This window comes from Drosophila subobscura, chromosome U, assembly GCF_008121235.1.
Source record: "Drosophila subobscura isolate 14011-0131.10 chromosome U, UCBerk_Dsub_1.0, whole genome shotgun sequence".
Taxonomy (NCBI): Eukaryota; Metazoa; Arthropoda; class Insecta; order Diptera; family Drosophilidae; genus Drosophila; species Drosophila subobscura.
The window spans coordinates 4266655-4289127 of NC_048534.1; the positions used below are offsets into that span (position 1 = coordinate 4266655).

The 22473-nt window shown below is 38.3% G+C and overlaps 1 protein-coding gene across 2 annotated transcripts in view; it reads left to right on the top strand.

Moving 5' to 3' along the window:
* LOC117902144 (beta-1,4-glucuronyltransferase 1) overlaps positions 1-22473 on the top strand; it is a 64813-nt gene that overhangs the window by 4415 nt on the left and 37925 nt on the right. For both annotated transcript variants that reach the window (XM_034813282.1, XM_034813281.1), the window contains exon 2: positions 2878-2935. The gene's annotated coding sequence lies outside the window, so the exon portion shown is untranslated. The remainder of the gene's footprint in view (positions 1-2877; positions 2936-22473) is intronic.

Sequence of the window (22473 nt, forward strand, 5' to 3'; positions counted from 1 at the left end):
GCCAACATTTTTGCCAAACTGTCTGGAAATTTTAACTGCTGCATTAATTTGAATTTTTTCTTTCTGTTCTTTGGTTTTTTTCACAAGTTATAGTCATTAATTAATCAAAGAGTCAGTCAAGTGGTACGGCAAAAGAAATGATTTCTGCAATATAATTATTTTCTATTATTACATGTATTTTGCGATAAAGAAAAGAGTGTCAGTGAAGAAGAGTCTCTGACAAAGTTCTTTATAAAGTCTGGAATAAAAATGAAAGCAATAAGATTTCTCATCATTCAAAAATCTACAAAATAAAACACAAAATGAATTCAAGCGTGGGACACCTCCTTCAAGCCTAATTGCAGAACCTACTAAAATACTTAACTAATGGTTTCATTTTGTGTCTAAACCAAACACGAAAAACAACTGCACTTTACACTTGAATTAATCCAAGGTCTGCTCTTGCTGCCTGCCTGGCTGTGAAATGCCTTGAGAATCAAAATGTAAATAAAGCTTAGATCGAGTTGGTTAAGAGGTGGTTTCCGGCATTCCTACACTACCCTACAACCCACTTATTTGCCTTTACTTGCCTTTCATTTCGATATTGGTATTGGCTTACCATTTTCTGTGGTTAACCGCAAATAAGCATTTTTGTGCATTTTGTTTTCTCGTTCTTTTTTCTCTTTACACTTTTTCCTATTAAGGGGGTAAGAAACTCAGTCATTTGTAAAAGTTTAACTTCTGTGTGGGGTCTTAGGATTTAGGTTGAAAGGACAGGTGCGGCTGCGGTTGGGTAAAGATTTTTCCAAGAACAAAAGAAAAAGCTATAAAATCAATTTAATTGAATGAAAAGTCTATGGGAAAACTCGTTAATACATTTTTCAAAATCGATTTATTCTAAAAATCGATCCATACATGAAAATTCGTTGAACTTTATAATGAGCCCCAATTCTATTGTTGCTTAAACCTTTCCCTGCTTTCCTACCAAATCCGCTCCTGTTTTTGACCCTTGGCATTCTTTCCATTTGGACAGCTTCGTTTTTGAGTCTCTGGGTATTGGACTTCTCATCAATATATTCGCTTTGGTTTCCCGTCTCCCCACATTTTTCCTTTCAAATGTTTCACACTTTGCTGAAGCTTAATGGAGAGGCTTCCTGGAGTTTTCCTTTCTGGGAGTTGGTTCTCTTCTGACCTACGTTTGTTTTCGTAATTTATTAAATTTCGTAATGCACTCAACTTTGGTTAATTCTACCATTCATTTATAGACCCTCTTTATAACCTCCAGGCTATGTCTGGCATGACAACGAATTGTTTTTTCTTCACTTCCTTTAACAATTAGGTCCGCAGAAGAACTGTCAGTCAGTCAGACAACTAGGGGCTGGCTGCCGTGGGGGTGGCAGGTGCGCCAACACCTTTGAAGCACAGAACAGCATATGGGCGGTTTGGGGGCGTGGCCATAGGGCATGTCAGCGTCAGCGTCAACATGACATGCGTGTGTGGGTCTTCCAGGAGAATAGGGTGGAGGGCGGAGAGTGAAGGTGCTTATGTTTTATGGTTGATTGAATTGAAACGAGTCGGAATGGGTGGTGCGTTGGTGGGTCATGACATGTGCATGGAATGTGCTTAACCCCTCAGGATAAGGGTGTCCAAAGTAACATACATATTACAAAGAGAAATGGTGCCAAGGCAACCTAAGCCAAGGCTAATCAAAGGTGTTAGGTGTGGCATAAATGAGCAATAATTAAGTTATTGCAATGAATTGTATTATTAATTAATTATTTTTAACAAAGCAAATACCTAAAAGTTTACTGCTTAATATTTAAATGTAATGTTTCACGTGTATGCTTGTCTGTACAATTCTTGATTAATATTTTCATCGGCTTACCAAATGTTTTAAAATCAAATCTTTGGTTTTATCTATCAAAATTCCCTGTAAACGTATCTGCATAATTAAGCCCTCAGTCTAAGGCCATAAATTGGCCATTTAGCTGGGGATTTAAAATTCTCGGGGCCCCGCAGTCAAGTTCAAGGTTTGAACAACAACAAAATTAGCATTTCTATCTGGTTTTTTTATTCCGCCGCGGCACACAGTCAATAAATTGAGGTTCCGTTTCTTGCTCGTTTTTGGTTTAATAGCCTACACAAGAAAAGGTTTCCTGATTTCTGATTTAAAATACGAAAGTTAGCTCAAAGGCATCGAATTTGTGATGGGAAAAAAATATAGAAAATATTAAAATCTCTTTAATCAATCTATAGGTATTCTCAAAAGGCTATAGAGCACTCCAAATGATTTGCAGATTCCTACATTTTCCTCCTCACAAAACTTCTGTAATTCATTACAAACTTTCTTCCAAGAACAAGTATAATGAAAATAATATTGAAATTTGCATAGTTGTTTCTCTCCCACCCCCCATTCGGCTCCATTTCATTTCTTTTGCATTTCCATCCATTTTTCCTGCGCTAATGATGTTTACGACACAAAAGAAATAGTTTTGGAGCCCCAAAAAAAGTTATCCATATCACGTAGTGTGTGAAAAAAGTAATTATGTTAATGTTGCTGCCGAGAGGGAGGAATAATTTTTGGAACATGATCCCTGGTATCCAAAAAACTTGTTGACTTAATTGGAATGAGTTTTTCGATCGATTTTTTGGTTGCTTAAAGAAGAATATAAGTGGAATATCAGGTGAAACATTTAAATGTTTTGTTTTGGTGTGCAATTTCGTTATGTCAATTTCGTTAAGATAAAAAATCAATTAGCACTGGAAATGTGTGACACTTGTTGAATGGCTGTGGCGACTTTATGCGACTTTTTGCATGTGTAAAAATATTAGCTCAATAATTAATTACAATTTTTAGCGAATGACTAACAAAAAATTGTAATTTTTAATTTTTTTCAGATAAACTCCACAGGGCCCAAGAAGCTTCGGATACTGCTTCACATTCTACACTAATAAGGTGAGTTTTTATATTAAACATCAAATTATTTGATGGGTTTTTAAATAAAAGATCCGCTCTACAATTAGAGCTTATAACAAGGCTTTCTTACTGTGAGTGGAAGCTTTAAATATATATATTAAACCACTCTTTAATCCCTACCACCCACTAGTCAATCAATTAGCAGATTAATTAAACCACAAGCCCGCCCTGTCATTGATTGCGGTGAGTGCTTTGCCGTAAGCGCTTGCCTGCTTTCAGGCGTCGCTTAAATCCATAATTAATCTTACCAGCACTTAACCGACAACAAATACAACTGCACAGAATAATAACAGCAGCAACAGCAGCAGCAGCGTATTTTAGTTGTAATTAATATGCCAATGCAAAAAAAAAAACCAAGCAGAGACGCAACGTCAGAAACATTTGCACAAATCATCGGTTAAGAGCGTTAGAAGTTGCCTAATTGTTATGCAAAAAGGGTTGCCTTTCAGTCAGACAGACTACAGATAGACCGACCCTACAGACAGTTGTTGTTTTTGTTTTGTTTTAAACTCAATTGAACCTTTAATGCAGTGCAAAGTCCACAGCCTTACCAAGCCTAAGTCAAGGCACACACATCGCACTACACTCAGCAACATAGTTTTTGCTTTAATTGCCACATTGGTTTTTTCTTGAATTGAAATTACATACAACACAACACAAGTCAGAGATCAGAGCTCAACTTTGTAACTATTTTAATTAATTTCTTGATCTGCTTTTTGTGTGTTTTCCTTTTGAAAGTTTTGGTTTTGTTTTTAGGAATTTAATTATTTCTGTGGGTTTTTTTAGTTTAAGAAGTTTACGATATATTGCAGAGGTCTTAGAGCTGATTCAAGGGTCAAAGTTTATGTACAAAGAATGTTGCAGCGTTTGCTACGACTTCACTTTAAGTTTATCTTAAGAAAAATGGTCCTCAAAGAGTAAACAATTTTAGAGAAATATGGTAAATAGTCCTCTATAGTAATACATATCACAGCAACAGTCAGCTGTAAGCACTCAAATCTCCAACTTCTTTGCCAAATTTATGGACAATTTCCCTCTTCAACGTAACGTTTCCTAACAAAAATCGAACAAAATCAATCATTATTCCCACAACTTAAAAACCCTAGGGAAACCCTTGATTTCAACTTTCTAATTTGGTAACCAGTGTCTGTCTGTCTCTCTCTCTCTCTCTGTTTTTGGAAGATGGGCTGGTCTGAAATTTAATTAGAAATCGTTTGGCCCCAGCAGCACGAGCTGTGCAGCAGCTTCTGGGTGTAGTTTTTGGCAGCCATCCAAGTGGGAGGGTAGGGGGAAAGTGCCATCGATGCAGTGCCTCCTTGTGGCGGTGCCTTCCAGTGCCTGGCGGGGAGATGAGCGAATGAACAGAGCAGACGACACTCAAACTTGACATCGACTGAGGCGTGTGGATATACGATGGGTGTATGGGTATGTGTGTGTCTGAGGACAAGGACAAGAGGCCAACAAACAAGAGGCACAAGGCCCACCAAGCGACCAACAACAAGAGGCAGAAGAACCTAACATGGGGCACGGGATACGGGCGGCGCAGAGGCATGGCCTACAATGTGAAAACCATTACGACTACTGTCCAATGTGGAATGCTTAGCGCAGAACCCCCTGTGGGACTGCGCCCCTGTGCTTCTTGTGCGCCCTTATTCCCATTCCGTGACACAAAAGTTTGAGGTTAAGACTGCGAGCATCCTTTTAAATGAATTAGTGGAAAATACATTATAATTTTCAGCTGCATGTGCGTTTTCCTCCCAGTTGCTTGATTACTTAAAAGCTTTTACTTTTCTGACTCAAGCCTACTCGTCGAGGTATTACACACACACACACACACAGGAAAAACGCCTTTTGGTTGCTTTACAAATCGATTTATAAGATGCAGAAAGGGAGCGGGGGGACCTTCGGTTTCAGTGGAATGTTCATTCTAATGTTCGCTGAGAGTACTGAGAGCATTTCAATTTCTTAAGCCTCATTGAACAGCAGAAGTGTGGGAGAATGCACTGAGCAAGAGATTCTTCGATTTTTCGTAGTTGTTCCCGAAATGATTTACCTTGAAAACGTTGAATAGTTGCAGGAATTTAAGCTATAGATTTAATTAAGTGTAGATTGTGAAGTCGATGTGTTTGTTTGGAGAAGATCACTGTTTTTATCGAACAAATATCGTTAAGGCAATTGTCTTCATTATTTTATAACGCATTCTAATTCTAGTGTTCGTTCGGCAAACAACTATTTTTTGAGTTCACAATTTTCAGTAACTTTTTATAATATTCAACACAAAACTGAAGTATCTGGTCAATGCGGACTCATCTCTGCGACCAACCAATTTCGCTGTAGCGATTAAATATCAAAAAAAAAAAATATTTTATAACGAATAATCTTTAATCGATGACATATCGGTTTAAAAATCGATAATAGTATAAAATCGATATAAAGACAAACATTTATAAATGTTTGATTTAATCGATATATCCTCCATTTTGGGGACTTATTTGGTGGTTTTTTGTGATTAAATAAATCATGATATTCGCATTCAATATTTTTTAAAAATAAATTAAATAAAAATAGATAATTTATAACAGCCTCAACCAACTGGTTATCTCCTATTCTAGACGATTCCTTCAAACTAGTAATTAGTGCAAATTACCTTGCAAAGAAAAATGCACATCCTTTAGATCCTTTCAAACAATTTCCGCAGCAAGCAATTTTTCTAAAAAAATAAAACAAAATTCTTTAGAAACCAATTGTATGACTATGATAAGTATATAAAGTCCTTTTTCGGAGCTAAATGTCCCTTTGTCAAGCCATTTTTCTGCTGCTTTCCTTCCTTCCTGCCTCCGACCCCAAAAAAAGAGAGAAAGAAAATGAGCGAACTAGAGAAATATGCCGACATATTTAAGTTACTTGAAGCGCACATAAGTACCCAACAAATTGCCTTCATGCGAACACTACCCCCACATGCCTTTCCCTTCCGTTTTGATTGTGCTTTTGAAAACTCATTAAAACTTCAGAGGCGCACAAAAAGGAAAAAAACGAGAAGGGACGTGTGAGACGCTTCTTACGCGTCACAACTTTTATACCCGGCATTCAGTACTACATCTGAACTTTAGCGGTTATTTGTCAAATTATAAATTTTTTCTTCATCTGTCATCTACATCAACAACATTGCTCACGCCAACACGCTCCTTTAGCTCGCCACCATCCCCTATAGACACACACTACAGAGTCGCGGCAGAGACGTGTCAGGGGCAGAGGCCATAAACAGAGCGAAGCAGATTGTGAATGAGAGAATGTGAAAAAAAAAACAAATATAAGCTGCGGGACAGGGTGGGTTTGGCCACTGCAAATTCATTTCTTCATTGTGGCTATAATAATGATCCAATCGGATCCCAATTTGGTGATCTGATAGATATGGTCATTCCCTACGGAATGGCGTTTTTAGTTTTCAAAATTGTAGATTTGGGAGGTTTTTGCCCTTTTGCGGAGGCGGAAGGGGGCGGGGCTCATTTTTGAAATACACTGGTTTCAGTGTGAGCATACAGCAGTCTGGTGCCAAAATTTGGTGGCTCTTATAGTCTCTGAGAACTAGCCGACAAACAAGACGGACAGACTCGGCTATTGATGCTGATCAAGAATATATATACTTTATGGGGTCGGAAACGTTTCCTTCTGTGCGTTACATACAACCGTTATTCGCACAAATACAATATGCCCTACTTACTCTTCGAGTACCGGGTATAAAAACTACAGATTTTTCCCCATGTGCAGTGTGACGCCTTGGAATATGCCATAGGAGTTTACTTTATTTTAAGAGCAAGTGTTTTCCCCCCCACCCAAAAACCTAACTGAAATAAGACAGTTCTGACAGAGCGTTATAAGGAAAAATAGAAAATAAAACCTCCAACTATGTCTGGAAGAGTGAAAGCTCGAAAAAGTGAAAGAGAACTCTTCGTGGGAAATGAAAATAAATGTGTGCATGTGTAATTTATGTTACGCCGCTTTGTTTCCTGCGCGACGAAAATCGTTAAGAAAACTGCAGTAGGAAAAAACATTTGAAACAGGAACAACAACAAAAAATATAAAAAACTTTTCCCACTGCACCATCAGCAACACAAACTTTCTACCCATTTTTACTAATTTTTTTTATATTTTTTATTTTGTGCATTGTGTTTGCTTTCCACTCGTTATTGTAGCCAGTGCCTTAATTTATGCCCATGAGAGACGCCAAGCGGCCTACAAAAACAACTACTTATATACATATGTATATGTATATTTATGTGTACATATGTACACATCATACACATACATATGTACATATGTACATATTTATGTAAGTATGTAGAACTCTATTTTTTTTTGTAGTTGCAGGCTGCTTCTGGTGAATAGGCAAATGGCCGGGCGGCTGCTTAAAAGGATTAGCATTGCATGCCAGATGAAAAAGTCCTTGACCAAAATTGCTGCAAATTGGGGGCCTGCTCCTACAATCACACTCCAGCATCCTCTGTATTACTCTTATTTTCAGGCTTTCACGGGGAGAACTCTCGCTTTTACTAGGGGGAGACTTTTTGTTTTGTGTTGGGAGAGATCTCATATTTTTTTGGGGGGATAACTCTCTTTTTAAGTGGGGAATTATGCTTATGTGTGTAGTACAAAAAGAAGAGAGGCATTATGCGGTTACTAATTACTGTGGCATTATAATCCAAGCACTTTAAGAGCAGCTACGTAAAACCCCGATCCGCTTAAAAATGCAATGAGGTGTGTTAGTAAATCTATCCAAATTTCACTTACTGAAATCGATACCTTTTCAGGAAGAAGTAAAACATTTGTAAAGCATCTAAAAATCGTTTCACAAAGTCCTGGTTAAATTTTTACCAACTCAATCCAAATAAAAATGTTTATATCCACTTGACCTATAGTAGTTTTCAATTTTAAACCGCTGTAGATTCTGTAAAGGAGAGAAGTTATCCCCATTTTTTCCACTCTCTTCCGAATTTCTTATTCCTCATTATTTTTTCCACATGTTTCTCTCCCTGTGCAGCTAAGCAACGCGTAAAGTTGGCTTAAAAAAACGAGTACAATTATTTCAGAAAAAGCTAAACGATAAAGAATTTTAATTAAAATACCTCTTGAAATATTTTAAATGGATTACCTTTTTTAACTACTCTCCTCCCCCCTTCGTGTTGGGAATCGGATTTCCTTACTTTTTACACCGAATTTCGCTCTCGTTTAGCATATCTCTCGCCCGCTCGGTTGACTTTTTAGCTCGACGTTTTTATTTGTATGTTTTTTCCTTGCCATTTTATTTTATTTGTATATTTTTTTCTTGCCTTATTTTATTTTTTCATTTGGGCAACTCATCTTTCTCTCTTTTGTGGACAGGCCACATTGTTGTATGTTTCTGGCTCTCGGTCTTGGGCGCTTTTTGTGCGGTCCCCAATACCTTTGTTATCGTTTGTATTCAGAGATTTCTTTGCAAATCATATGGGAGGGTTTTTTCTTGTGTTTGATCCGGCAACGTTTTAGTAATTGAACGTTCTTTCGGGGTTTTTTTTTAGGTTTTGTTCCCTTTCCTTAGGTTCACTTTTAAGTTCTTTTAAAGGCTTTCCCTCCAACTAACAGTTCTCACTGTGTTTTGGTGGAAAGAGAGCAACTAATGGGACTCGATTTTTAGCTATCAATGAAATTTGAGATCTATTGATAGCTATCCATTAGTGGTAGGATACAAGTTAATAAAAGTAGATACAATTTAATAAAAAGTGGAAAACTAACGAAAAAGTAGATACATTTGAGTGCTGTTAAGAAGATAAAGGGTTTCCGTGAAATAAACACAGTAAAAAGTGCAGAAATTAAGGAGTGGTTCATGCCGAAAATTATAAGGAGTGAATCTAAAGTTTCTGGGGAATAAATTAAATAAAAATGAATTGCCTACGATTCAATGTGGGTATGAAAATTATTTTTAGTAGTCTAAAGCATCTTTAGGTTATAATTTTGTGTCTCGAAATATTGCCACATTTTTCACCTTTTATCCTGTAGAAGTTCGGTTTGAAGTGGGTATCTGCTTCTAAGGAACTCCCTATGATGAATACCCTAAAATTGAATATAAATCATTGCTTCAAGAACTTGGATCCCGCACAATACAATATATTGAATACCAATCTATATTCCTAGACATTTATTATGTCCTGTTTACCCACATTTATTTTATGTATAAACAAAACTTGTGACAAGGATTGCAACTTTGTTTAAGTTCTCGAAATGTAAACCCTCCAAAAAAAAAAGGAAGAAACGATACACACCTTTCAGGACTTGAAATATAAATGGGTAACCCACACCTCATGGGTCCAATCGGTAAATCAAAGTGTCACCCAGGCACATTCCCACAGTTAACAGGCGCAAAAATGACAACAGCTGGAGGTCCTGCCGCACAAACACACACACACAGCCCACTGGCAGACAGGCTGGCATGCAGTCGGGTGTGTAATATCATTAAAAACAAATTGAGCACATTAATAAATATGAATTATGATTGTTAATAAAAAATGATGGCGTCCGTTGGCGTGACCGAAAAGTGAAAGAAATACGAGAGAGAGGGGCGAGAGACCGAGCACAGGATGCGGAAGTGTAGCATACTTTTTGGGGTACTGCCCACTCGTAATGCTTGACACCTACTCTAAGGCCACGCCCCAAGCTCTGTGATACAGGAGAGGACTACAGGTCTCCAGGGCTCAATACAACAGAATGTGGCAGTCGCTGGGAAAAACATTTTGCTTCCCTGGGTGCGGCATGGCTGCTGTTGCATAACTTTTTGGGAGATACAGAGTGTGTGGCAGACATCATAAATCAATTTATTGCTTTTACATTCAGACAGAGAATCGGGGCTGCCAGTGGGCGGTGGATTATAGCTAACAAAACCCAAACCGCTTTCCCACCGCTTTCAATGGTAAAAATAAAATTGCAATTTTTATTTGAGGTTGAATTTTGTTTGTGGCGGGCAGGGAGTAAGCGGAGAGGGGGCAGCCGAGAGGTGCCAACAAGCTGATAGGAAATCTCCCGAAAATGGGATGAGTAAGCGAGATAGCTTTTGGCATAAAGGGCGGGAGAGACGGATGGACTGAACAGTGGCCAGCAAATGGATGCAAAGTTAAACAGAAAACTGCACTGTGGCGAGTGCTGTTTGCTCTGTGCGGAAAATCCCTGGGGAAAAATGGGATTAATGCGAATATTTATGGTAGAAATTGGGGGCAGTCGAAGCTGGAGATACGCTCATAGATACAGGTTTTATTTATTTACATTTATGTACATATGGGATAGTTTATGTTATAGACTGTTATAGTTATAGACTGTTATAGTTATAGACTGTTATAGTTATAGACTGTTATAGTTATAGACTTTGCAAACGTTTGAATAGATTTTTTGTTTAATATTATTTAGATGATTTTTTTTATTATTATTTTATATTTGCTTTTGTTATTTTATATTTGTTTTTATTACTTATTATTTTTTATTTATTTTTGTATTAGTATTTTTGAGAATATGTTGGCGTAATCTTAACATATTGATATAAATAAATTCAATGAACCCTCTGTAAGAGTATTTTTGAACATTATGAATTTGCCTAGTAGCTTTTGAATTTGAAATGAAAATGTTTGACAATAATAAAATGTCTCCGAAATAAAATGTAGTAAATACCCCTCAAAATTTGCATCGACATTTTTTGTTCCAAAAGCAATAACGAGAAGGGACGTGTGAGACGCTTCCTACGCGTCACAACTTTTATACCCGGTACTCAGTACTACATCTGTACCTTAGCGGTTTTTTGTAAAATTTAAAATTTTTTGCTTCATCTGTCATCTACATCTTCAACACTTCTCACGACAACACGCTCCTTTAGCTCGCCCCCTTCTCTAGACCCACACACTGCAGACTCGCGGCAGAGGCAGAGGCCGCACTCTGCGCGAAGCAGAGTGTGAATGAGAGAATGTGCAAAATACAAATATAAGCTGCGGGACGGGGTGGGTTTAGCCACGGCAAATTAATTTCTTCATTGTGGCTATAATAATGATCCAATCGGATTCCAATTTGGTGATCTGATAGATATGGCCATTCCCTACGGGATGGCGTTTTTAGTTTTCTTTTATCTTGTAGGTTTGGGAGGTTTTCGCCCTTTTGCGGGGGCGGGGCTCATTTTTGAAATACACTTGTAACAGTGTGAGCATATAGAAATCTGGATGCAACATTTGGTGGCTCTAGCTTTTATGGTCTCTGAGTACTAGGCGCTCATCAGGACGGACAGACAGACATGGCTCAATCGATTCGGCTATTGATTCTGATCAAGAATAAATATACTTTATGGGGTCGGAAACGTTTCCTTCTGTGCGTTACATACATTCACTTTGTGCACAAATACAATATACCCTATTTACTCTTCGAGTACCGGTTATAAAAACAACTGATAATCCAACACATAAATGAAATCCCAGAAACACTTTCTACCCTGAAAAAACTACATATGGATTAATGGCCATAAGTTTAACCTCAAAGGTTTCCACCTGAAATACCCGTCTATAAACTTAATCCTTAAGCCAGAATCCTCGTAAAAACGCATCGCAAACCGTTAACCGTTCATCATAATTGAGTAGATGGGAAGGAGAGAGAGAGCCCGCATTTTGCAGCGCATGTTACGGCTCATCAGCTTTAATGTCAATCTGGGAGGCCATTTTGTTTTTATCATACCCCGCTATAAGTCTGACACGAGCTTAACCGTTGGTTAGGGGCGTCTTACACCCACATTGATTGCGCCCTGAGCGAGGTGGGTAGGTGTCGGTGCTAATAAAAGTTTTGTGCCATTCCTTCCGGCTACCCAATCAGCGGAAATTCCCCACTCTCAGCTGTCATTTTTTCGTACACAGATTTACAGATATATGTGCTTAAGTATATAATATATTTGCTCTGTATATAGCATTTTATATTGAGACTCATTTGCGCTCGATTGCGCTTTAGTGAGAGAGAAGAAGCGCGAGCAGCGTCAGCTTGTCAATTCGTTGAAAATTGACAGCGTCCATGAATTACATTTAGGGAAAAAAATTATTTTTTTGTGCCTTCAAAAAGAGCTACTGTTCGGGGATACGGTGGTGGGGGGGGAGTCTCATCAATAGGCATTTGTAATGCTATCTGTGTGATTTTTCCCAGGGCACAACAGGAAAGGGAAAACCAACACTCCACTCCATTCCATTCCTAAAATCATTGACACTTGTAATGCCATCATCCTTTATCTGCGTTTTTCGCTTCGTCACTTTGGAGAGTCAGTCGTCTTTTCTCTGGCAAAGTTGACTTTGAGTTTTTCTTTTGTATCTTTTCGGTTGGGCATTCCACTTCATCATCATCATCATCGTCATGAGGGGGTTCTTCCTATGCGTGTGACATAACTCGCACTTTATTTGCTGTGCTTTCTTTCTGTCCATTCGGAGACTTCCTCTAGTGTTTTTTTGTGTAGCGGCAGTTTCCATCTCTTTTGATAAGATTTCAGGTGCCTAATGTGACGGAAAATGTAACTAATTAAGTGCTAAACCAAGCAACGCAGGTAGGAACCAGCGCCAAGGTTGCGTGCAGCCGCGAGTACTCGTATTTGCCGCCAAGTTGGCTGCTGTGGCAGCGGCTTCATCTCATCTCTCCGTAGACTCTGTGGGTGGGTTTTTGGGGTGGGAAACTCCAGAGTGGAGCCAGTGCTAGGGCCAGCCAGTCTGAGACCGATTGCTGATGGGCGTTTAATTAAACAGAAGCTGCAGGGCTTTGCCACAACAATAATGTGATTTAGTTAATTGGTAAGCTGTGTGCTTCGGTTAAGAGATCTACTTAGGGGAATTCCAGGAAAATTACAACATCGCGTATTATTGGGAAAGTATAATGAATGGGTTTCGTTGCGGCTTTATGATTGTATTTGAAGATCTTTTATAAAAGTTTCGTGCAGCTGCTTTAAGCTGCTTTTAAATTGTACGATTACATCAATAATTTTTGGGAATTAAAACCATTGAAGAGCTGGGAAATTGCTACTGAAAACTCGTATTTAGGCTACTTATAAACAAAGTCTTTTTATGCCTAATGTATCGCCATTTGTAGATCTTTTATTAAGCCCTTCATTGAAGACATCCAATTAATAAATATCTACTAAGATTCGTTTTTGTCGGCGCCTTGTAAACAATTTCTTTTGATGGTATTTTTCCTTACATGTACATGTTTTATTCTGCCATTCATTGAAGCCTTTTCTGGCACTCATTAAAGCCATTACCTACGTGTCTTATTAGCTTTTGTCGCCTCAAAACTTAATTAGAAATTCAAAACATCTTGACAAAATCAAATATTTCACGCCTCGCGTTCAAAAATTCTACAAAATGTATGCAAAGCGCAAAAATCTACACAGAGGCACCACTCTTTGTGCCTATGAAATTAATGAATAATTTACGTTTAACCAATATTTGAAATTTCATAAAATTAAAGCGGGGGTAGGGGTACGAGTATGCAAATTGGGTATAACCCCAGAACACTTGAGGCGGAGTACTTAACATTGAGCAGCGTTTTGCTGTTTGTTTGCTTTGTGGTGGGACATGGGGAGGGGCTTTCTCAACTTGTCAAGCAAACACACGGCTGTCATATGTTTATGGATCTCTTTGGCTCGATTTTTTGGCCAACTGTAAGTGGCTCTTGTGAGTGATTGACGCGCCGCGGGGCACCGCATGTACGTACGTATATCCATCTAAATTTGCATATGAAATGGCAGTTTTAATTGATGTTCGAAGTAATTTCCACCAGACCCCAAGGGAATTACGCGTATTCCCATTCCCAGCACCCCCTAAAATTCCCCGTACTAAATGAGTAAGCTGTTTTTCTGTGCATTTTTGTATAGCTTCTGAGGACCAGTACCCAGTGACTGACTTGCTGCCTGCTTTGTTGTGTTTTTTGGTTTTTTGTGTGAACCAATTTTTTGTTGTATACCTTTTTTTCGACTCTGGTTAAAACAAGCTCTTTTATGCCCCTGTAGTATGCATGTAATTAAATTCAAGGTTGTCGGTCGCTTGGTTATTCGGTCGGTGGGCGGTGGGCGGGTCCCCACCAGAACTAGCATTTTACCCACAGAAATGCAGGCAAAAAAATGCATTAGGTTGGTGCCAAAAACTAAAGTTAGTAATGCTAAATTTTGCATAAGTAACAAGAGGTTAAGGTGGTTATAACTTTAAAAAACAGTTTGCTTAATGAAGTTTAGTAAAAAAAAGGTTGAAGTTATGTATTTACTAATTAAAATAAACGATTCATTGCACATTTTAAATACATATATATTTTGTGCCCCACCCCAGAGACAAGTGCTAGTACGAGAGGTCTAAGAGAGAGAGAGAGGTGAAGAGCAGCATAATCTTATATTGTTTGTGCTGTTGACACACAAAATTACTGAGGGTCGTGCTGCAAGCCACACATTACCACACTTTGTGCCACACTGTCTTGTTGCCTGTCTTCAGCATTGTGGTTGCTGTTGCCAAGACGAATTTAAAAGTAACGGACAATCTCTAAACCTTTATTTCATTGCACTTTTATTGGAATTTTTTGGTGGCTTGCAAGTTTTTTTTTGTTTCGTGACTTTTGTGCGGAGCACGTTTCAGTTCCTACCGCACATTTTGAAATAAATATTTGTATGTCAAATGCGTTTTGAAATTATATTATTTATTGTTTACGCTATTTTGTCTGGTTTATTTCTGGTTATTTACCTTGGTTTTTGGGTTGCGCCCAATGTTAAATAATTGATAAACCACATATAAAACGATAAGAAATGCCAGACGATGGGCCACATTATTATGATAATTTTTTTGTTGTGCGTAATTTTGACCTTCAAATGAGTCATTCTTATCTGGAGATAAGGCTGGAAAATACGAACAAGAAAGAGTGTGTGACTACAAGATAGAGCAGTTATAAAAATGTGGAAATACAGATTCAATTTGAATTATTTTTACATATAAATTATTTAAACATTGTCTTTTTTTAAGTTAAAACAAAACACCTTTTTCACATGAGTCTTCATATTTATTTTGATTTTTTTCTAATTTTTCTGTAATCTCTTAATGAAGATTTCAACAGCAAAGCACATAATGATTTCAGATACTCCAAATAGATAAGCGATTCTGTTCAGATACTATTCGTGGAACTACAGTTTCGCTTTCCACTACTGTGTTGTGCCTCCACTTGAAGCCATAAATCAAACGCACCTGAGCACCCTACCTATCCATACACACTGCACTTCCGTTCAACGCATGAGAAATTTATGTGCATATGTATTTGTTTTTGCATTGTGTTGCATTTAGAAAATTGCTTGGCTCGTTGATTAATTGAAAAACCCAGGTGAAAATTGAGAAGTGATCTGTTGAAGAGCTGCTCTTTGCAGTAGATAAAGTTCAGTGCAGTGTGAAATATGAGCGGGAACAAGCACGGAACATGGAATGAACATTTTCCAATCCACTAAAGTAGTCGCAATGATGTGCATACGTCAATGTCAAGTGCGCCTCAAAGCTTTTAAAGTTATCAGCTGTGATTTCTTATTTTTATGGAATATTTTCTAGATTATAATAAAGAAACTTAATGCCTGTGCTAAGGCTCTTAATGTACATGATTTAACCGATTGATGGACATAAATCAGTCAGTGCTGTCTGCCTTTTTACATATGTATCTGGAAAATTCCTTTCTTATCACTGAATGATGCAGAAGTTTTGCCTTTGCCCATGTAGCAGCACTACCGATTTGTCCCACCTGTTAGATAGCTTATCTGCGCCTACGAGACCGTTTCTTACAAGCCTAATAATTGTATGGCTTGTTTACAACCTGCTTGAATTTCGATGATTTATCAGAGATCTTGTTCCGTATGGCTAAAACCCAATTATTGACAGTGTACTTCGAAAATGTTATTAGCTTTGGAGTTATGTTTGATAAGAGAAATTCACTCTTGACAAGGCACACAAGTTTTTCCTCTCTTTCTCTCTTTTGTGATAACAGGAAGTACTCTAATTTTAGTAAGTTTCTTCCTTTAGCAGTACAACAGCAATTAAAAAAGGGTGGGATAACTTGCTTTTGGCAAGGGTCTCTCTCTCTTCTCTCCAGAAGCCGTCTAATGAGTTTGCTGAAAATGTCCACCAGGCTGAGTGCTGCTGGCTTTGGCAACTCATTCGTGCCAGTGGGCGGGCGTACATTAACTTTGTGAGTGGACTGTTTTTCGAGTACATAAATGTAAAGGGTTAAAAGAATTTAGATACCCTTTAAGTGGAGGTAATGTAGGTTTTGGTTGCATAGAGCGTAGTAAGAAGTAAAGGAGAGGGCGGACAGAATTGGACTTACAAATAACCTACGACGCCCCTAAGCTCTACCTACGGTGTGGGCCGAACTCAGGTTAGCGATCGTTGCTGACGAGCGCTGTCGTCTCTCTCTCTATTCCCTCGCTCTCTTCGACAGAACTCAATAATTCAAAGCCCTCTTCAATGTGATGCTTTCTCTTCATCTCTGGCACATGCACAAAGTATACCAAAAACAGCACAAAATGTCATCCAAAGTTCATACAACCATTCTTGTGTTACATAAAGGGGTATTCCATTATGTAGCATTCGCTGTCCCCTTTTGTTCGCACATTAAGCGCGTATTAAGACCATGTTGATGACATTCTCAACTATTGGAGGGGGCCGGCCACTTGCGTGCGGGCAATCGAGAATCCAGCAGATGTCCGACTTCAAGTGGAGCGAGATGCTTGGCCACACTTTCAAGGGCCAAAGGCAAACAGTCAGAGCCCAATAGAGAGAGAGAGGGCGAGACAGGAGCGCTGCTCTGACAGCAGCTTATTAATATTGTAGTCTTCAGAGTCTCGGGCTGCAAAATTCAATTAATTTCAAATGCAATTTTAAGTGCAGCACTTGTGCCGAGAGGGCGTCTCACTTAGCCAGGCATCTTTACTTCCGCTGGGCCCCGGATACTGCAACTGGATCCTGGACTCTTTCCACTCTCCGCTAACTTTTTGGAGTCTCTCTCTTCCGCTCCGTAGTCTCTGAATTTCCGTTGGGGCGTGTGTTTTTTTTGTGGTTTTTGTTGATGCGTAAAAGTTTATTAATTATGCAAATTTTAATTAGCTTTCCAACCAGAGTCGCCACTCGCTACGGTCGAAGCTCATTCGACAATCCAATTTCCTTCGCTCTTTGGGCAAACATTTGCGACCGAGTGCTGTGTGTGGCTATGTGGCATTATCTATGGGTCCCCTGATATTGACAGCCGCCACTCATCGTCGTCGTCATCGGTGTACATTCAATTAGTCAAGTGAACGCATCACTATCCCAGGGGAGTAACCTCACGATTTATTTGAGCTCTTAATTAAAACTACGAGATTTACACGCGTCTGAAACGATGGACGGACAAACATTTGGAAGTGTGGCAGATTTTGTGTTGTTGCTATTGTTTTTGTCCGTTTTTGTTTTGGCGGCAGTTAAATACAAAATTTGTTTGGATATTCGGTTAGACAGCAGTCAGACTTTATTGACTTTTACTTTGTGGTTTTAGTTTTGTGGGTTTATTTAGTGCTGAAACTTTGTTCTCTGCCCAAAAGCTGTATAGCAATTTTGTATTTATTAAGTTATGCTTCCTTTTTTTCACTTGCCTTTACTTTGTTTACAGTCAACTCCTTTTTTTTCCTTTTCAGGTAAGCAAATTGATGGACATGGCAAAGACCTATGGTCGCCCAATCTATTACCAACTGAATTTAGTAAGTCAACAGATAGTTCTCTCTCTCTCTCTCTTTGTCTACTCAAAACCAAAAGCAAACTAGGCCTCAATCGATATTGAGCATAAATCCATTCCAAGAGAAAACGGAGCAGGGGTCTAGGCTAAAAGAAGGAGCAAGGGCTACAATGCCAAGAGAAAGAGCGCCCTCTGGTTGCACTTTCCCCATAAAGGAATTTTAATTAACCCTTTTGCCCCATGCTTGAGGGCACGTATGGTTATGGTATGGCACGGAAGTTCAGTAACTGAACAGAAGGACGGTTTGCTGGTGGCCCACCAACTCGTACCTCGAAGATATTTAAGTTTTAGGGGCCGCAAATCGTTTTGGTTTTTATTGCCATCTACTTTGAGTTGCCAAAAAAGAAAAAACGAAATAACGGACGACAAAGTCCCCATCGAGGGCACAAGGCAAACAGTTTGGATAGCGAATTGGGCAGGGCATGACAGGGAAGGGCGGTCCACTGTCTCCTGGCAGTCCTTTGAAAATATTGTATCTACTGTACGACTCGTACTGCCACTATGCATGCCGAAATCTAGGCTGCTTTTTACCATAAGCTCAAGCCCAAGCCATGCAGATACACAGGCTGTAGCTTGTTGTTGTTGCAGTTTTTGGGGGCACCCGAAAAAGGTAGGAAAACACAATTGAGAGCAAGTTGCCTGCAGTTGTTATAGTAGCAACAGCCACTGCCACAGCCAGTGCCGCAGGCTGCAGTTTTTAATACACTTACAGAGGGTATATAAAATAGAGTATTCCATGAAAAATATGGCATCATTTACTCCAATGAAACTCTAATTTTATTGGCTGCAATAAAACTTCTAGTTAGGAAAACTCTTTTATAGGTTTTAGCCAAAAGCTCCCAAGAAATAAATCAAGTTTTCCCCACAGAAATTCCACTAAATGTAAGGGTATTTAAGCCTCAACTCTTGCCCTCTTATTGCTCCTCTGCCTTCGAAACTAATAAATTTTGCATTGTGTGCGGCGTTTGCTCGAGCGCCACATTTACCTGCTACTCGAGGATATTGCCTTGTGGCAGCAGCGGGGGCAGGCAGAATGCCACGTAGATGTGCTTATGTGTGCCACACTGCCACTACCACAGTGTCGTTTTCTGCTGCCATACAAGGCTCTGGCTGTCCCGGCGTATGCGCGTTATTTTATGCCAAATATTTCATGTTTTATTGGCTGCTTGTGTGCTGCTGCTGCTGCCCCAACTCGTGTTTCTGTTTAAAGAAACTGCCGAAACTGCGGAAAACTTCAAAGATATCTTAAAATTCGCACGTTTTTCATCTCCATAAAACCAGAAATCAGAACAACTTTTCATAAACTGCAGTCCACATGTGGGAACTATCATGCTTGATAGAACGTGCCTGCATAACAGATGATGGATGATTCTCCTGCTGCAGGCAAATATATGAAAAACTAAAATCAAATCTGGCACTGGGCAAAATAACAAATCACTTGTATTTTATGGAAATTCATATGCAGATGAACGCCATGGAAAATCTGTTAAATTATTTAATGCAATTTAAAGTCTTTCCACACACACACTCCCATCATCTCTCTAACGGAATGGAAATGCTTTGTTCATGATTATGACAACTGCTGATGTTAGCGTTTTTCTTGTGTTGCCACACAAAAAACTTTTGTTGTTTCAACAAACGAAACTATGAAAAGTTTTCCCTTGTCATACAAAAATAAATAAGCAAAAGGAAAACTACATATGTACAATGACTGGACAGCGCGCAATGGGAAAGAGTTTTCGAGTGGACCAGAGAAACGATACAGCAATAGAATAAACGACATGCAAGGACAGACAAAATTTATGTGCAATTATGTGCAAATCCTTAAAGTTTATTTCCCTGCAATTTCCTTTAAGTTCTCTCTCTCCTTTTCTCCCCTCGATAAACTCCTTTCACCCCGATAAACTCCCTCGGTTTATGAAAAATACGTAAACTACAACGGAAAAAATAAATAAATGGATATCAGGTGGAAGCAAAACGTTGATATTTTGTGCTGCGCTCTGCTTCCGCCCGCCCAAGGGTTTTGATTAGAAAATATGAGGACAGAAGACACTACAAGGATAGAGAGGATACAATGTAGGGAGACGCTGTTAACTGATGTGCAAAAGGGATCCAATTTATATTTAATAAGATTTGTGAGGTGTCAAACTCACAGTAAGGAATGACCAAATGATGTAGCGCTTGAGTGAGGGAATATTTATGGAGCGGCACAGATACCTAATATTTTGTAGGATAAAACAATGTTACAGGTATGAGGCACTATTTTTGGTTTCTTAGAATGGAATGCAAGGACATTGATTATCCAGTAAGCACTGAGGTACTTTGATCTGTAATTGTTTGGCACTTTTTTTACCGACATATTTTCAGCAGTGCTTTTCCTTAGGGTCAGACACACATTTATGTAGGGACGCACATCTTGACGCACATCTAAACAGACATTCAAAGCTCAACTGTTTTGTCTCTGTGACAACTTGAAATATTCGTGTAATTTTCATGTTAAATATTTGCACTGGGCACAACCAAATGCCAGAGCCGGGCCGTACCGAAAACTGGCAGCACATTCCACACAATACACATGTCCTGTCCTGTTTCTGGGAGTGTCCTTCAATTTGTCTTTCTCTGTGACACATCACAGAGCTGTTGTTGCTGGTGCTGCTGCTGCTTTTGCTCTGGCTATTTGCTTATGCGAATTTATGCCTCTCTTACTTTGTTTTTGTTAGCCCATCTCTGTGTGTAATTATTATTATTTTTAGTTTAATTACCCAAGCGTAAATTATATAAGTTGTGCCGCAATGCCTCCCCAGTCGATCCTGTCATGCCTGGCCGTAAATTTTCCCCTTGGTCAGCTACTCGATATTCTCTCTCTCACTTTCTGCCTCTGTTTGTCCCCTTGCTTTAATTACCAACATTTTGCGGATTTTAACACCAGAAACATAAAAAGGAAACTTTAATTGATTTGTTGCACATTAAAAATGAATTATGCTTGTTGAAAAAATTCGCAACATAAATAAATCCTATAAAAGGAAAGCACTTAAAATTGAATGGTTCGGATTGCACGAATAATTTTGAGTTTTATTAATGGAAAGTGGAACCATTTCTGATCTCTGTGCCTATTTTCATATGAAATTTATGGGAATACTTGCGATATTTCCTTTATTTGAATGTTTTATCATGAAAATACTTGATCAAAGCTTAAGTATTTATGATATTAAATTAGCTTGCTTTCAAGGGTACTATTAAAATGCTAAGCATCTGGTTATAGTAAACATAAACAAGTGAACGAGTATATTTGCCTACAGATCCATTTGCCTACTACCGATATTTGCCTACATTCAATATGCGCTACCAAATATTATTTGACTACACTCAATACTCTTCTAAAAATGTTTAACGACTTCTAAACATAATATTTGTCTGCTAAAGATCTAAGCATCGAAGAAATACTTGAGAAATCCTATGATATAATCGTACAAACATTAATTTCAATAATTGCCCCAAGAAGAACCCCAAAGATTCACAAAAAATAACAACAAAGCAATATTTGCGTGTCATACAAATAAAACTACCATAAAAAAAGCTTAATGACATGTTTGCCCACATCCAATAAGTAGATGCGCATTGCAAACAATATTTACTTTAATTAAGAGCTTTATTTTACGGAAAAGATATTTCTAGATGCGATTTAAACATTTCAAAGTGCTGATTAAATCATGCAGAAATACAAAAAGAAACAAAAAAGCTGCAAAAAAATAAATTTAAGAAATCAAACAGCATTTAGTCATTCAAGAGATTTGCAAATAAAAGAAATATAAATAAATTTGGCTTTACACAAACTGAAATTTTAATTGAACGGCCATCAGGATAATAATATTAAATTTATTACATTTCTGTTTCGCTTAAAGTAATCAAATATAAATAAAGGCAATTCAATTTAAAAAAAATACTATTTAAATATGAATTAAATGCAGCTTAAGAACCTTCATTTAATAAGCAAAATTCTCTAATAAATGTCAAGTATATTTTCTACAATTTTAATCTTTAAGTGCGAGCACGAGCATCTTACAACAGCAACAGCAAGAACACCATGTGGCACGCGTACGCAGCGAGACACACAATAAAACATGGGCGCACATGTAGTATGATTAACATTTAATATCACATCTTGTCGTTCCACATTGTTGATTTTTCTGCATAGGCAAAGCTACCCCCCGAGTCCCCACCGTTTCCACACCACTCTCCACTCAATTACGTTCCATTGAATGACATTTTGGAAAGGCAATTATGTTTATTAATAATTATGCAATTTAATACTCACTAAACACTCGAGTGAGTGTGCAAGCCAATGAACCCGAGCCCCGCCACAAGCGCGAACATGTGGCATCAAATTTAATGAAAATATATGATAATTTCAACGGTTTTATGCATGAATGGTTATATTTTTTTTTTTTTATAAAAAATAATTGAATAAAATTGTTCATTAGTTTTGCGTTTTATAGAAAATTGGTTTGAATTTAAGACCAAGCTAAAATTTATCCACACCAATATTCAAAAACTTTTCTAAATCCCTCAACGGCAGAACAAGCGCCGGCTCATGTTCAGCTTTTGGAATACTTTTTATACCCGGTACTCGAAGAGTAAATAGGGTATATTGTATTTGTGCGAATAACGGTTGTATGTAACGCACAGAAGGAAACGTTTCCGACCCCATA